Here is a 14,811-nt window from a genome sequence, read left to right as displayed (position 1 = left end):
AGATATTTTATTTCAGTTCATCGCACTCTTGGAAGAGGAAGACAGACACTGCTGCCTACAACATGACGGTGCGACATCGCACTACGCAGGTTCAACTTCTGATTTCGTCGAGGAATTCTTTGGTAATCGTGTTATCGGTCGAGGCTTGTGGCCACCAAGATCTCCAGATTTGACTGGGGCGGATTTTTTTCTACGGGGTTACCTCAAAGAAAAAGCCTACAGCAACAAACCACGAACACTTGAACGATTGAAAGTCGATATTGAACAAGCCGTATTAAATATTCAGCCGTAAACTTTGAAAAAAGTTGAAAGAAATGCTGTAAAAATAATTGAAGCTTGTATTCAAGAAGATAGCGGCCACTTCCAACATTTACTCTAAATGTAAGGTAATGGATAGTAATAATAAAAATTACATTTACATTTACACATGCCTTTTTATTATTTCAATACCTTCCGATATAAGGTCGGGTTGCGTTTTATATGGGACACCTGTATTTTGCTAAACTGCGAAAAAGAGCTTGAAAAAGATATAATTAAAAAAAACTGATGTATTAAACAGTGGACGCACTGGGCTATTTAAGTAAGGAATGGACAGAACATAATCACACCCAAAAAAAAATTTAGTTATCTTTCTACTCCAGTACGATAAACAGAACTCTTTTAACAGAAATTGGCCATATTAGTTATTGTAGAGAACTTATACTAAAGAATAGACTAAATACAACATCCGATATTTTCTGCGGCAATATTCTTTTCTGCAAAGTTTTCCCATTAACTATGTGCCAGAGCAAAACTCTTAATAAAATTACTGTAAATAATTAAATCTATGCAATCTTTAATTTTTGTATAAGCGGTTACTTGGCAAAATTTAAAAAAATAAATTTTTAAATTTGCTTTTCACAACCGCGTAATTTTGGATAACTATTGGAAATCCTTACTCGATTACTTATCCTAAGCGCTTTCATATGCAGTGACTGTATCGTCAAAAAAGCAGTTTATTGAACCGTTAAAGAAAGACGAATACACGTTTACACTACATTGAAAACAAAAGCGGATCCAGAACCGTACCTTGAGGGACACCATAATGTATTTCTTTAAGTTCACTTCTGACATCATTTATCGTAACAAACTGTTCTACAGCTCTTTTATACTCGCTGTCATCGATAGTTTTTTTTTTATTTTTATTAAACACTCACGAGTAAACCACGAGTTTAATCAAACTCAAAAGTTTAATGTTAAATTTAATACCAAAAAAAATGTATAATGAAATAATTTCATAAGAAAAATAAATAAATGTAACGTGACTATTTGTCGACCTATTTTCAAAAATAAAATATCATTTTGTTCAAAATAAAGGCTTAATATTTTAGTAAATAACATAAATTTTGATAAAACTAATATTTACGGAGATACAACGGATTGAAAAATAAACATGGCCGCAATTTTGTAATTTGCGAAGATATTTAATTCCTGATTTTTTGTTAATTTTAAAACTTTTTACCAAGTCGCTTACCAAATATTAATGTAACTACTCTTTTTCGAACTCGAGATATACATTTTTATACAAAAATAAAAAACGGCAGACGGGGGAAGAACAAAGGTGAAATATAACTTAGGAAAATGGTTTTTCCTAAGGAAAAGTAATTTTTCCTAAATTTTACAAGTAGAATCCGAAAAAGTATAACCAGCCCACCATTTTAGAAACGTTCTGTATAGGTATTTGCAACCGATAATAAATTTTTAATTTTTTCAGCTGTTCTTATTTTTTAACCGATGGTCCTTACTTTTGAACCGCATCTCATTCGTATGATGATAAAAATATTAAAAACTTTATTTCAATTTTATCAATAAAATTTGTTTTTCTCGTAGTTTAATACATCCTTTTCAGATCAGGAAGCCAGTAAAATGGCTCTGTGCGGTGACAGTTTGAAAACGCTGTTACAAAATCATTTTATGTGGGATCTAAGTCGGTTATATTTTTTTATATTCACAAAGGAATCAGTTTTATTATACAATTTGAACTATGGTTATACGAAGTAAAATGTTTTATTTGGATAAGAAAGAATATGACCATTTTTTTCTCAGAAATGTGCTTGTGTGTGTGTGTGTGTGTGTGACTGGTGTATTATAATTGCTATGAGGTTACGGATTTATTTATTATTTACAAAACTAGCTTATTATATTAGCAACATAACGGAATATTGAAACACATAATAACTTATGTTATACGGCACACAAAAAAAAAAGGAATTTGTGGTCATAAATGTCACTTTTATTTGAGGCCTAATAAATCTTTTCTGACAAAAGATATCGGCATCAATCAAACGCATACCGATTCGTAATGAATAACAGTATACAGTAAAAATAGTTTTTTGTCAATCCGAATAGCCTTTTAAGTGGAGGGGATTTTTATAAAACGTAGTTTTTACTACGTTTTATACTAACATATATTAACTTTCATTTATACTAACATATGTTACTTTATTGTGCGAGTGAGTACGAGTGAACTGCAGTAAGTAACTTACTATCGCAAACCGGCGTTCCGTTGGTAATATATTATTTCATTATTTTTTTCAAAATACATCGGTTTTTTTTTATTCAGTGCGATTTTTTTCACATATTGGGCGTTTTTTTTAAATTTGTGATTTTTTTTATTTGCCGTAATTTTTTTTTTATCGAGACAATGAATGACGAACACATTAGGTTTGCTCTTGACGAAGGACTTTCAGATTATGACGAAAATGACAGTGACGACCTTGAGGGCTTGGACGACATCAAAAATACTGAAATTAGGAGTAACGATTTCTGATGATCCAGGTCATTCGATTAGTGATACTGACACGGAACAGAAAATAAATGTAGCCGGTTCAGTTCTACATCCACATGCTGAAGGAAACGGTAATATATTTCATGAAATCCATTATCGTTCTCCAGTGCAGTTGGATGTTGAAATGCAACCAGCTGTTGATTTTCCTCTCCAAGATGAGGAACTTGACACGGCGGAGTTACAAGAAAATCCAACTGACCGGGCCCAAAATGACGAAACAGTTACAGATGACGAAGGTTACGAGTTGGAAGGTCGTCTGCCGGTTCTTGGAAATCCCCGGTTAGTTTGTACTGATAGGTGTAAATATGACACGCTAAACAGTTTGCCTTTTACGGGTCCGGAACCAGGTGCATTTGTAAAGAATCCCGACCTTTTGGCTAAATCCGCTCCTCATAAGAGAGGTCGGCCTAAGAAGCGTCGTAGGAATTTACAGAATGTGCCTGAATATATTCCTGATCCCCGTATTCATGGGCAGACGCCGTTTGCCGTATCTATGTTGTTTTTTGGGGCTATCCTTGAAAAAGTAACATCGCAAACTAATTTGTATTTTCAAAGCCGTAGACCTGATAGACCGTTACCTAAGGACAGAATTCAAGGTGACGTTAGTCTTGACCAGACGAAACGTTTCTTTGCAATCATCCTGGAAATGGGTCATACTGTAAGACACACTTTACAAGAATACCGGTCGACTGACGAGGTTTCCCATTTCGCTTGGTTTGGGAATACATTACCGAGAACTGTCTTTCTTCATATTTTGAAGTATTTACACTTCGCTAACCAGGATCCACCGATAGAATCAGAAATGCAAACTGGTAACTATGACCGTCTCTGGAGAGTACGCGAAATATTTGAAATTGCTCGTCAGAAATCTCGTGAACTCTGAAATCCACGACAAAAAGTTGTAGTTGATGAGGTTTTATGCGCCTACAAGGGTAGAGTCTTGTTTCGGCAGTATATACCTAGTAAACGAAAGCGCTTTGGGATAAAGGTTTACAGACTTTGCGATAATTCTGGGTACACATTCGATATGAATGTATATATCGGGAGATAACGAGAGGAACAAAATGTAAACGAAACGATTACTGAACGTACAGTTATCGATCTAATTGCAGGTTATGAAAATTGTGGATATCATTTGTATATGGAAAATTTTTTTTCATCCCTGCAATTATATCGACGACTGAAAGATGTGGGAATTCTAGCTTGTGGAACAGCTCGATCCAATCGTGCTGGAATGCCAGCTGAATTCACACGAAACAGACGTAAACAATTAGGTTTGACCAGACACCGGTTAGCCTGTCGTACGACACTGGATGGAATATCTTGTATTCTATTCAATGACAAGCGAATGGTAACACTTCTGTCTTCTATTCATGGGCCTGCTGAAGAGGGTAAATACAGTGTAACAATTCGCGGTACAGAAAATGTCGTGAGACCTGTAATGATTGTAGATTACAATAATTATATGGGGGCTGTTGATCTATCTGATCGTCTGTCTTCAAGCTATTACTTACATGACGCATGACAAAATGGACGAAAAAACTTTTTTTCCACATTTTTGATATGCTCCTTGTCAATGCTTATACGGCTTACAAGTCAGTCAATAAGATGGAGAAGAACCAATCCTTCAGATGGTTTCGAAATGAGGTTTTGAAAGGGCTTGTTTCATCATCTCCTACGAGATTTTCTGCACGAGGATCTTATGTAAGAAATCGTGAATTTTTACGTCTTGAAAGTTGTGAAGCAAGACATTTTCCTAAACGTGAGGGAACAAACAGTTTTAGACAATGCGTTGTGTGCTCGGCAAACGGAATTCGCGTAAGATCAGCCTGGAGGTGTGTGGCTTGTGAGGTACCACTCTGTATAGACGGATGCTTTCTCGTGTATCACCCATGCCAAAATATCACCAACTAGGGGTAAGAGCTTTTTATTTATGAATTTACTATTTCATTTTATTTGTTTAGGTTATTTATTATTTGTCTTCTATTTCATTCTTTTGTTTTTTTGGGGAATCTCCCATATTGTGATTTATATGTTGGTGTAAAAACTAGTGCGCGCTCGTAATTTCTTATTTTATATATTATATATATATAATATATATTACGATTTTATATACATAGTAACATAAAAAATGCCTGTTGTTTGTACCGAATAGCTTGTAATTACTGGGGTAATTATTATGCGTTTCATGAACTCTATTGCCCCCCCCCCCACCGTGGCGTGTAACAGCAATACTCTGTTGTAAAAAAAGTTTTTTTACGTTATAAATGCTCTAAGGAAGTCTTATAATTTTTTAAATAAATTTTACATTATATGTAACGCTAAGAAAAAATAAATAACTATAAAAATTTCTCGAAACTGATATGCTAATTAATCTGTAATTTATGACACTGGTTTTTCATCATATTTTGCCCAACTTTCAACCGATTTGCTTGAAAGTATTTTTTTTTTAATCAGCAAACTATGTTTCATAAACACAAATCAAAAAAAAAAAAATTTTCGCTAATAAAAAACGCGGTAGAAATGCGCAAAAAAAATTCTGCAATTAAATTATCGTAATTTTTGTACGGTATCAATTTTTTTGTTGTTACAGGCATAAAAAATATCCAGTCGTAAGGTTTTTTTTGTCAGAATCTGTTAAATCTCGTTAATATACTGTAATTTTTGAAAATTTTTTCACAAGAGGGTAGCATAAGACTATGAAGAGAGGCAATCAGATACCAACATATTTTTGCGGAGCGCTAAGAAGCGCGGAGCATTGTGATGGGAAAAGGTTAACTAAGGATTAGCTAAGTTTTTAATCCGTCTTATAAAGTCATCATCTAAAGAACCGATAAAGCCGGTATTACTTTTTAACATTTAACTGTACGTTTTGACATCGGTTACATTTACATTTATTACTTTCCTATTTTTACGTACAACTATTTCATTCAACATACTAAAACGAATGCGATGACAAGATAACGTGAAATGAGATTAGGAAAACAACATTTTCATCAGTACGACTCCCGTGAGATATAAAACATATATAATATATTGACACGCACGGTAGGAAACGTGTGTTTACGTTGACGTATTGATTAGTCGAGATGGTTTCTACTCTATTTCCTTCTTGACCGTCTGCGAGGGGTCATTTTAGAAGATAATGTGCCCTGTCTAAATCATGAATTAGGTGTTTATCATTCACCATGGTCCTTATCGAGAGCTTCACCGGTTATAATACGTAAGCATTCTGATCGAAAGTTTAACGGATTAGAAAATATAAAAAGGTTGATCTGAATCGATAAGTTGTTATTAAAACATATCGATTCAGATCAAATGGATAATTGTTTTTTTACGGAAAATTACAATTTTAACGCAACGGATACCGTTTACTAAACAGAAAGAAAAAGTTATTCTCATTTATTCACTAGAAAGTTACATTATATACAATTTTTTGAAATAATTAAAAGATAAGAATATAAAATAAAAGGTTTACAAAAAGAATAATAATAATAACTACACAGATACAAGTAATACTGAATGGTAATTGAAATAAACTGCAGAAAAAGATCTTTCATAAAAATAAAACTACATAGTCATTTCGATTAGTAAACGATCATCATCAGTAAACACTAAGAAAAAGTATACATAAGATAATAAGTAAAATAATTAAGCGAAAAGAGAAGAAATAATAAAAACGAAAAAACCCACTATCAAAAGAGTTTTTTAACAATGGCTTTAAAAAAAAAGTAAAATTATTCAAACAAATAATACATTTTAAGCAATCCCAATAGAAAGTGAACTTTTTTCCTAAAAGTATCTGAACTACTGAAACTTCCTCCGCCTTCCGGCGTGCCGAAACGGATTTTTTTTTTCTTATTTTGTGCTTTATATTACTGAAGCGGATGTTATATCTAAACAAAATTTTCTATAAATAAATAGGTTAAGTTTAACCTCTGTTTTCTTAAAATTTAAATTTATTTCCCTCCTTTAAAATTTTTTTTCTTGGATACACATTTTTTACTTTTATTATTAAATATTTCTTTAGTATTTTTCTTCAGCGCTAAAAAGAGCTGTTAAAAATTAAATTAGCTTATATTAAAATTAAAGTAACTTTGGCATTTATTTTAAATTCCAGATCCAAAAGAGAAGCAATTTTTTTCGTTACTCGCATAAAAGTTATACTTTATTTCCTCAATATTTTTAAACAATTTTCTTTTAAATTAATTTTTTTATTAGGGATAACTTTATAGATAAATTTTTCCTAAATTTTTCTCACGGATAAGGAAGATCCTAAATACAAAATATTTTTTTTATTCGAAATTTGTGAATTTTGATGCTGGTTCAATTATTTTGGTAATCGCTTGATTCGCGTAGCCGGGAAAATCAAGTAATATTTTCACAGCTCTTTTTTTATAAACGGGTTTTAAACATAAATTATTTTCCGGTTCATAAAATTGATAAAATTTAAAAAAATAAAAATAATAAATTTTCATAGCATTTTTTTTTTTTTTTTTTTTTAATAATAAGCTTTTTTTAAAATTCCTCTGAAGAAAATCAAGATCGGATTTTTCGTGATATCCCCACTCCCTTAACGAATCTTGAATAAATTAGTACGATCAAACCCCATATATTTTGCCCCAGACGTTTGTTTGGTCGATCCTGAGATTTAAGGCTAAAAGGAGTGCCATTACCTACGTAGTATGCACATATATATTTTATTTTGATCTAGATGAACTAGTCGGATCCTAAAAAATAAGGATTTGCAAAAAAAAAAAATACCGATACCCCGTCTTTGAAACGATCACCGTACTTTCCCCTTTAATATAGCTATTCTACATTTTATTATAACTAATTAAAAAAATAAATAAAAAGAATTAGTGAAAAACATTTATAAATATTACTTGTTATTTATTTCTCTTCTTTATTACTAGTATAATTTATTATCCTATTTCAAGCAAAGCTAATAAACATCTTTAGTACCTGACTAAACCCAATCTAAACCTAAAGTATCACCGGGGCCAGCCCTAACTTTTTTGCCGCTGTGGGCAAACCATAAAAAATGACGCCCCCAAGCTTCAAAAAAACTTAACGATTTAAAAAAAATAATTATAAAAGAACCGGGTTAAAAATAATACTAATACAGATTTACGGAAAATTGTTTTATCGATAAACAAAATTTACACTTTAAATTAGGTAAATGACAACTAAGTTTCAAATTAAAATTAGTTGCTACTATTTTCAGAGATAATTTAAACGTACTTTTAAAACGATAAGCAAAACTAGTACAATAATAATATTATTATTGTAATAATAAATAGTAAAATAATATTATTATTATTTTCTAGATTTAAGTAATTTGAATATATTTTTGCGGCTTGTGTTTTTTTGCGCTCTAATTCAGACGGTTTTGCCGCGTAACCATTCGCCTACCTTGCCTACCGTCTAGGACGGCCCTGAATATAACATTAAATATAAATACTCTGAGTAAAAGCGTTTAAAGTTAAAAAAGAAAAATATTTTAAATTTTCAATAAACTATCAAACCGTATTATCGAACACATTATTATTATTACGCCGACCGCGGACGGAGCGGCGGCGTGGAGAGGTGGAGTACTACACGACCCGGTTTTTAACGGGTCACGGGTACTTCCGCGCTTATCTCCGTGTCGTAGGGAAAGCACCGTCCCCCGAATGCTTCTATTGCGCCGGTGTACGGAACGACGCAGAGCCCACCTTTTTCAAACGCGCTCGGTGGGCGGCAGATCGAGAAACACTACAGGCGGATCGTGGAGCACTGCGACGATGTTCCGTAACCTGAGCGGCTGGGAGAGTGTAGCCCGATTCGTCGGCAACATTCTCACGACCAAAAAAGGTGACCTGGATAGTCCTGAAAATTAGGTACCGCCTTCTCAGGCTAGTATAGGAGGACTCGGCCGGAAGTAATGTATTAAACGTTTCCGGGTCGAGTCCTGGTAGAAAGAGGGGGGGGGGGGTTAGTCGGTAGTTTGCTGATAGTGATTGGATAATATTGGATATTGGGAGCCCGACACTCCGTGCGTAAATACATTTCCACTTTCCTCCACAAAAAAAAAATTAAAATTATTATTATAAAAATTTGTAATAAAGTAAATACAAATTTTACTCTTATATCCTTTTCTTTTTCTTTTTTTTTTAATATAAAAATTGTTGTGTATTTGTGAGTGTATACTTTATATCCTTTCTGTTCATTAACAAAATCGGTCCATGTGGAAAACAAACTTTAATGCGTATACGAGTAAAACTGTAAATCTGCTTTTTCGTTTTAAACAAAATAAATTCATTAATCGAAAACAAACAAAACAATGTTAGATAAAACCTATTTCGACTTATGACTTTATTATTACGTAGTGACGTTATTTTTATTTCGTATAAAAACGTCAATACCTCTACTAAAGTAGAAAATAATCTATTTTCAACAATAAAATTTGATTATAATATCCATCGTGAGAAAAAAAGGCTTTTTATAGAGGTTTATTTTACAAAGTATAATAGAAAATTAGTTTTGTATAAAATTATAAATCCTGATTTTTTGTTTATTAATGTCATTGAAAATTTTAATCTACCAAAAAAAAAACTCCCTTTCGGTACGCCGGAAGGCGGAGGTAGATTTCCACCTTAAAGTGATGTCCACCTTATGTTAAGAAGAACTTCAAATTTAGTCGATACGACAATGGTTTTGCACGTGAAAAACTTTCACGTGTTTAGCATCATATCAAAAATTTTGAACGTATCAAAAATTGTTTCAGACAAACGTTTTAGGTAATGTTTTGAGGACTAACAACCGCTTTAAACCGATTCGATACTTTGTTTATTAAGGGAGGGATGATTTTTTTTGTTTTCAAAACCCTATTTTTTTCACCCCCTGGGCCAACGGTTAGTAATACCAAAAAAAATTTACTTATATAAGTTTTAGGGCCTTATCCAAAGAATAATAAAAACTTTAAACGAATTCGATATTTTTCTTAGTTATAGCGATATTTTGTTTTTTCGAAAAAGTCCCCCGTTTCCACCCCCACTGTCCGATTTTGGCCGTTAGCGAACTCGACCGAGATTTTGGGACGCGTTATTTTTAAAGAACAATTTGAAAGTGATTGGCGCAAAATTAGGGCGGTTATTGTGTCGACGAGAAAGCGAAATATATATACGTTTTGAGCTAACGACGGTTTTGGGGTCTGGGGATATGAAACGCAAAGATATGTCGAAATTTTCCGCAAATCTAATTATGATACCCGTTACAATAGGTAGCTTTCTTATGAAATTTACCTAATAGTGTAAGAATTATAGGAAAATCATACGCGAAATGTATTTCTCTGTTCAGATTTTCAATAACTAATATCCTAATTTTTGATTGTTCTGTCAGCAGATTATAAATATAAAAAAAATAATAATAAATTTGTTAAGTAACAAATTAAGCGTTTTAAGTATATCTAAGAACAGATATTTATCTTTTCTTTATAATTCTTTATCTTTACAAAAATTTCACCAAGTTGCCGGTATTAATACTATATCGCTTAAAAAATATGTCGATTCTCAGAAATTATTTGTCCGTTACAGTTTCAGCTATGAAATTATTACGATAAATACATAGTTCGACTATTTCGGGTAACAAAGAATAAAAAAAGGGCTGTGAAAGAATGAAAACCCGTAAAACGTAGCAGTAATCTCGACCGTCTGTTAGGAAACTGTATTGTAGCGTAACAATTAATTTCACATAGCCGTATAGAAAACTACGATATGTATATTTATCGCATTCTACCATCAAAAGTAACGATAAACGGGTTAATGTTAATACGTAGTGCGCCTTAAATTTATAATTTATTTTTTAATAAACTTCACAAGAATAACGCAGAAAAGTAGAAGCTTTAATAATATAAAAAATCTCTTCGTTTAGCGGTAAAATACATCGATAATTTTTTTATTTTAATTATTATATAAGATATTACGTAAGGAATAGGTTAATATGTTAATGCGGAGTTAAAAGAATGAACTGCCCCAAAATTTGCACGTTTAAAATACAAAGAGATGAAATAATGTTAAGGTAAAAATATTAAAGAAAAAAATAATTCGCAACTCAGAAGGCGTTAATGAAAATTGTTTGACCGCATATTTCCCTACACGTTGAACGGAATACTGAAAATTCCGATTTTTTTTTAACTTGTTATTACCATTATAACAAGTAGACGGGACAGGTATATGGAAAAAATTGTGCAGGCAGGCAACGTTTGGAATATGTAAAACAAATTGTTAGGGATGTAGGATGTAGGGAACATACCGAAATGAAACGACTAGCACTAGATAAGGAATCTTGGAGAGCTGCATCAAACCGATTAAATAATCGATGACAAAATAATTATATTATTCAAAACTTCAATGAAAAAGTGTTTCTGTAAAGATAAATTTTTAATTATATTTTAAGCGAATTGAGATTCCGTAGATTCGATAAACGGAACAGAAATGAAAAACATTTTTTCGCAAAACAAGGTATTGCAACCGTCGTTTATTTATGTTGCACGAAAACAGCTCTTCCGTCTGTTCGTATATTATAATTTTTTAAAGATAAGTTTATCTTTCTCGAATTCTATTCCCTATATTTTCCATAACTCTTCTGTAACAAATATTAGAAAACGATTCGTCCATTTCATCCTTTCTTAAGTTCTTAAAGCCGTCCTCCGTGGCGCGAGTGATAGTGTCTCGGCCTTTCATCCGGAGGTCCCGGGTTCGAATCCCGGTCACGCTAGAAATCTTCATTTCAACCTCTGAAGCGATATCTAGCGGTGGTCCCGTAGGTTAAACAAAACAAAAAAAGCCGGCAGGAGGGAAAATTCTACAACTGTGTTGTCAGCTTTTTTTTTATAGAGATATGTTAGAAAAATCGATGTTTGCAAGCTGTAAAAACATATAATATACTGTACGATATGCAAAATACAATATTCTATAACTTAATAAAAAAGATTAACCGAAAATATTTTTTTTAAAAAATAGATTAACCGCACTCATTAACAAAATAAATTACATAAAGAAACAAGAGATAAATATTAAAAATTTAAGAACTTGACTGCCCAAAAAATAAGACAGTTGACAAGCGCTGCTTTTTAATGTAGGATAATTAAAGAGCGTGCGGGTGACAATTTTGTATATAGCATAATTCTAATTTTTTAAATTTATTTAAATATATATAGCTTGTAACAATCCCCGTAACGTAAGCATTCCAACACGGGGTCATCATCTAAATCGGTTCAGCCGTTGAACTGCTACGGTGGAACAAACATACATATATAAATCTTAAATACATTACACTCCTTTTTGGGCAGTCACGTAAAAATAAGATTATTCATTTATTTTCATTTAGAATCATTAAAAGTTACGAAATATACAACGATAAATTTAACTGCCGATATATATTACGATTATTATCTCGTAATATAATCCTAATTTTATCAGAATATTGCGAAAACAAAGTCCCAATCGCTTTAAAAACGTAATCAAAAATAAATATTTATTAAATATTAAAACATCATTTTAATAAAACCGTACACACTTAGGCCTACCGTTTCTAAGATTTGAGGTTAATTGAACCGCAACCGCCAAAGTATACTGTTTTCCAACGACTAATAGTCAAATCCGTATAAAATTTACCGACCAATCTTTACTAGGATTTGAACCTCAAATCCTTCGACTTGGAAAATCAGCTGTTAAAAATTGATTTGAGACGAAGAGTTTTATCACTAGTTACAGTATGCGAGTACAATATATAACACTTCATAATAATAAATATAAAACGGGAAAAAATATAAATACTTTATTTTTTTCAATGTATTTCAAAAGATTCTTATAGTTTTATCTGAAGTATCCAATTTCTCTTAAGAAAAGTAATAAAATTTACGTTTCAGCTTTATACAGTTCATATTTTTGTTTTAAGCCTTTACGATGGAAATTACGCTCTTATAACCAGCAGATTGCGTGCAAGAAAAACAAGAACAAAGTAATTTATCGTTAATGAATTTCCCTTACAATCTCAAAGAAAAAGGGTTGGTATCAGTTATAAGAAAAGCATGAAAAATCGAATCGTTTAATTTTCCTTTGAACGCTTTCCTCTTTGCAGATAATATAATCGTAACGTCTCGAAGTGAAAGCGACGATGAATTGCAGATGGATTTAAACAAATTTTATAAACCGGCTTTAAAATATAACTTAAGCTACTCTTCTTTGTCTAAAACCAAAATCCTATTCTTACAAGGTTATAAATTTATAAGGTCTAAAAATTTTATACAGTATTTTAATTATTAAATCTGCAATATCAGAAACTTGACTTCATTCGTTTTAGGCCCTTATCCGAAGAATAGTAGGCGCTTTAAAGGAATTCGATATTTTACTATAGAAAGTTATAGCGATATGTTGTTTTTTCTAAAAAGCCCCCCTTCCCGTCTCCATTTTCCTGATTCGATTGGCCGTTAACGAACTCGACCGAAATTTTCGGTCTGTAGACTTGAATATAAATAAGAACAGATGGCAAAGTGAAATTGATTTTACAATTTGTCATAAGAAAGAGAATTCTCTAAATAAATGTATGTATGTAATAATAATATGTATGTATTAGAGGTAAATATTTTAATATTTAATCGTGACGCATGAGATAACTTATTTACTTTTTTTTTCACTTTACTGATGCAGTTAAACCAACTTATATATAATTTTTTAAAGCAGTTAATTGTAAATAAAATGACAACCTCCCCACAACCCGCTTTGTTAAATCGGTTAGTAAACTACTTATAACTGTTAAAATGGATTACAAAAATTCCGATCACCGTGATGGAGTAGTAATATCTCCGTCTTTCATTCGTTGGACTCCGATTCAAATCCGGTCAGACGTTTTAAATATTTCCGTTTCATATACTCTCCGCACAATCTTCCGGTTTATGCGGTAAATTATAATAACTAAAAAAAAGTAATAAAAATGAATTATGCAGTTTGACAATTTTATGCCTGATTTCATTTTTACCAGAGAGATCGGGCAACACGGGAATATATTAATATATATATAAAATCATTATTCATAAATTTTTCTTTTATAGTTACATAGTTACAAGGAACTTATTTCGTACTAAAAAAAAAAAAAAAAAAATCGCATAAAGTCAAACTTCTTTAACCCTGAAATGCAAATTTTATTGAATATGCAATTAAGATCTCAGTGCCGGTAAAAAAAAGTATGAATACCTACGCAGAAAATTTCCACCAAATGCAAATATTCGACTACGTAAACAAGTACTTTTATCGTGTTCTAAAGGTATATCTCTCGTTAAAATTATATTTTTGTTTAAAATGTAAACAAATTCATTATTCATTCTGAAGAAAAATAATAAAATTATTGTTTATATTGAATAAAATAATGTTTATTAATAGAAAAATTATAATTGTAAAATGTATAACGATTTAAATGTTTAAATTAAATTTCAAAAAATAAATTTTCATCCTTTACGTAACGATATGAAACAATAATACGTTTTGTGCAAGAGTTTCATCGACGTAATTGCGGTCCGTTCTCATATCGATGGGAATAAGTCTATTTACGCAAGTTTGGGCGTTTTACAAATCTCGGAGTTGCGGTCACGTTCTAAAAAACATGTCGTCATGCTTAAGAGAACGCCAATCCGCAAATTAGCGTCAGCTAACTACACGGGATCCTTGTAGACTATTTATACTGCCCACCGGATCGGTCTAGTGGTGACGCGTATTCCCAAATCGGCTGATTTGGAAGTCGAGAGTTCCACCGTTCAAGTCCTAATAAAGACGGTTATTTTTTACGGATTTGATTATTAGATCGTGAATACCGGTGATCTTTGTCGGTCGGGTTTCAATTAACTACACATCTCAGGAACGGTCGAACTGAGAATGTACAAGACTAGACCCCATTTACATTCATACATATCGTCCTCAATCATCCTCTGAACAGTAATTCCCGAA

The sequence above is a fragment of the Lycorma delicatula genome, chromosome 7 (assembly GCF_047948215.1).
Source record: "Lycorma delicatula isolate Av1 chromosome 7, ASM4794821v1, whole genome shotgun sequence".
In the NCBI taxonomy this organism is placed as follows: domain Eukaryota; kingdom Metazoa; phylum Arthropoda; class Insecta; order Hemiptera; family Fulgoridae; genus Lycorma; species Lycorma delicatula.
This window is presented reverse-complemented; position numbering follows the sequence as displayed.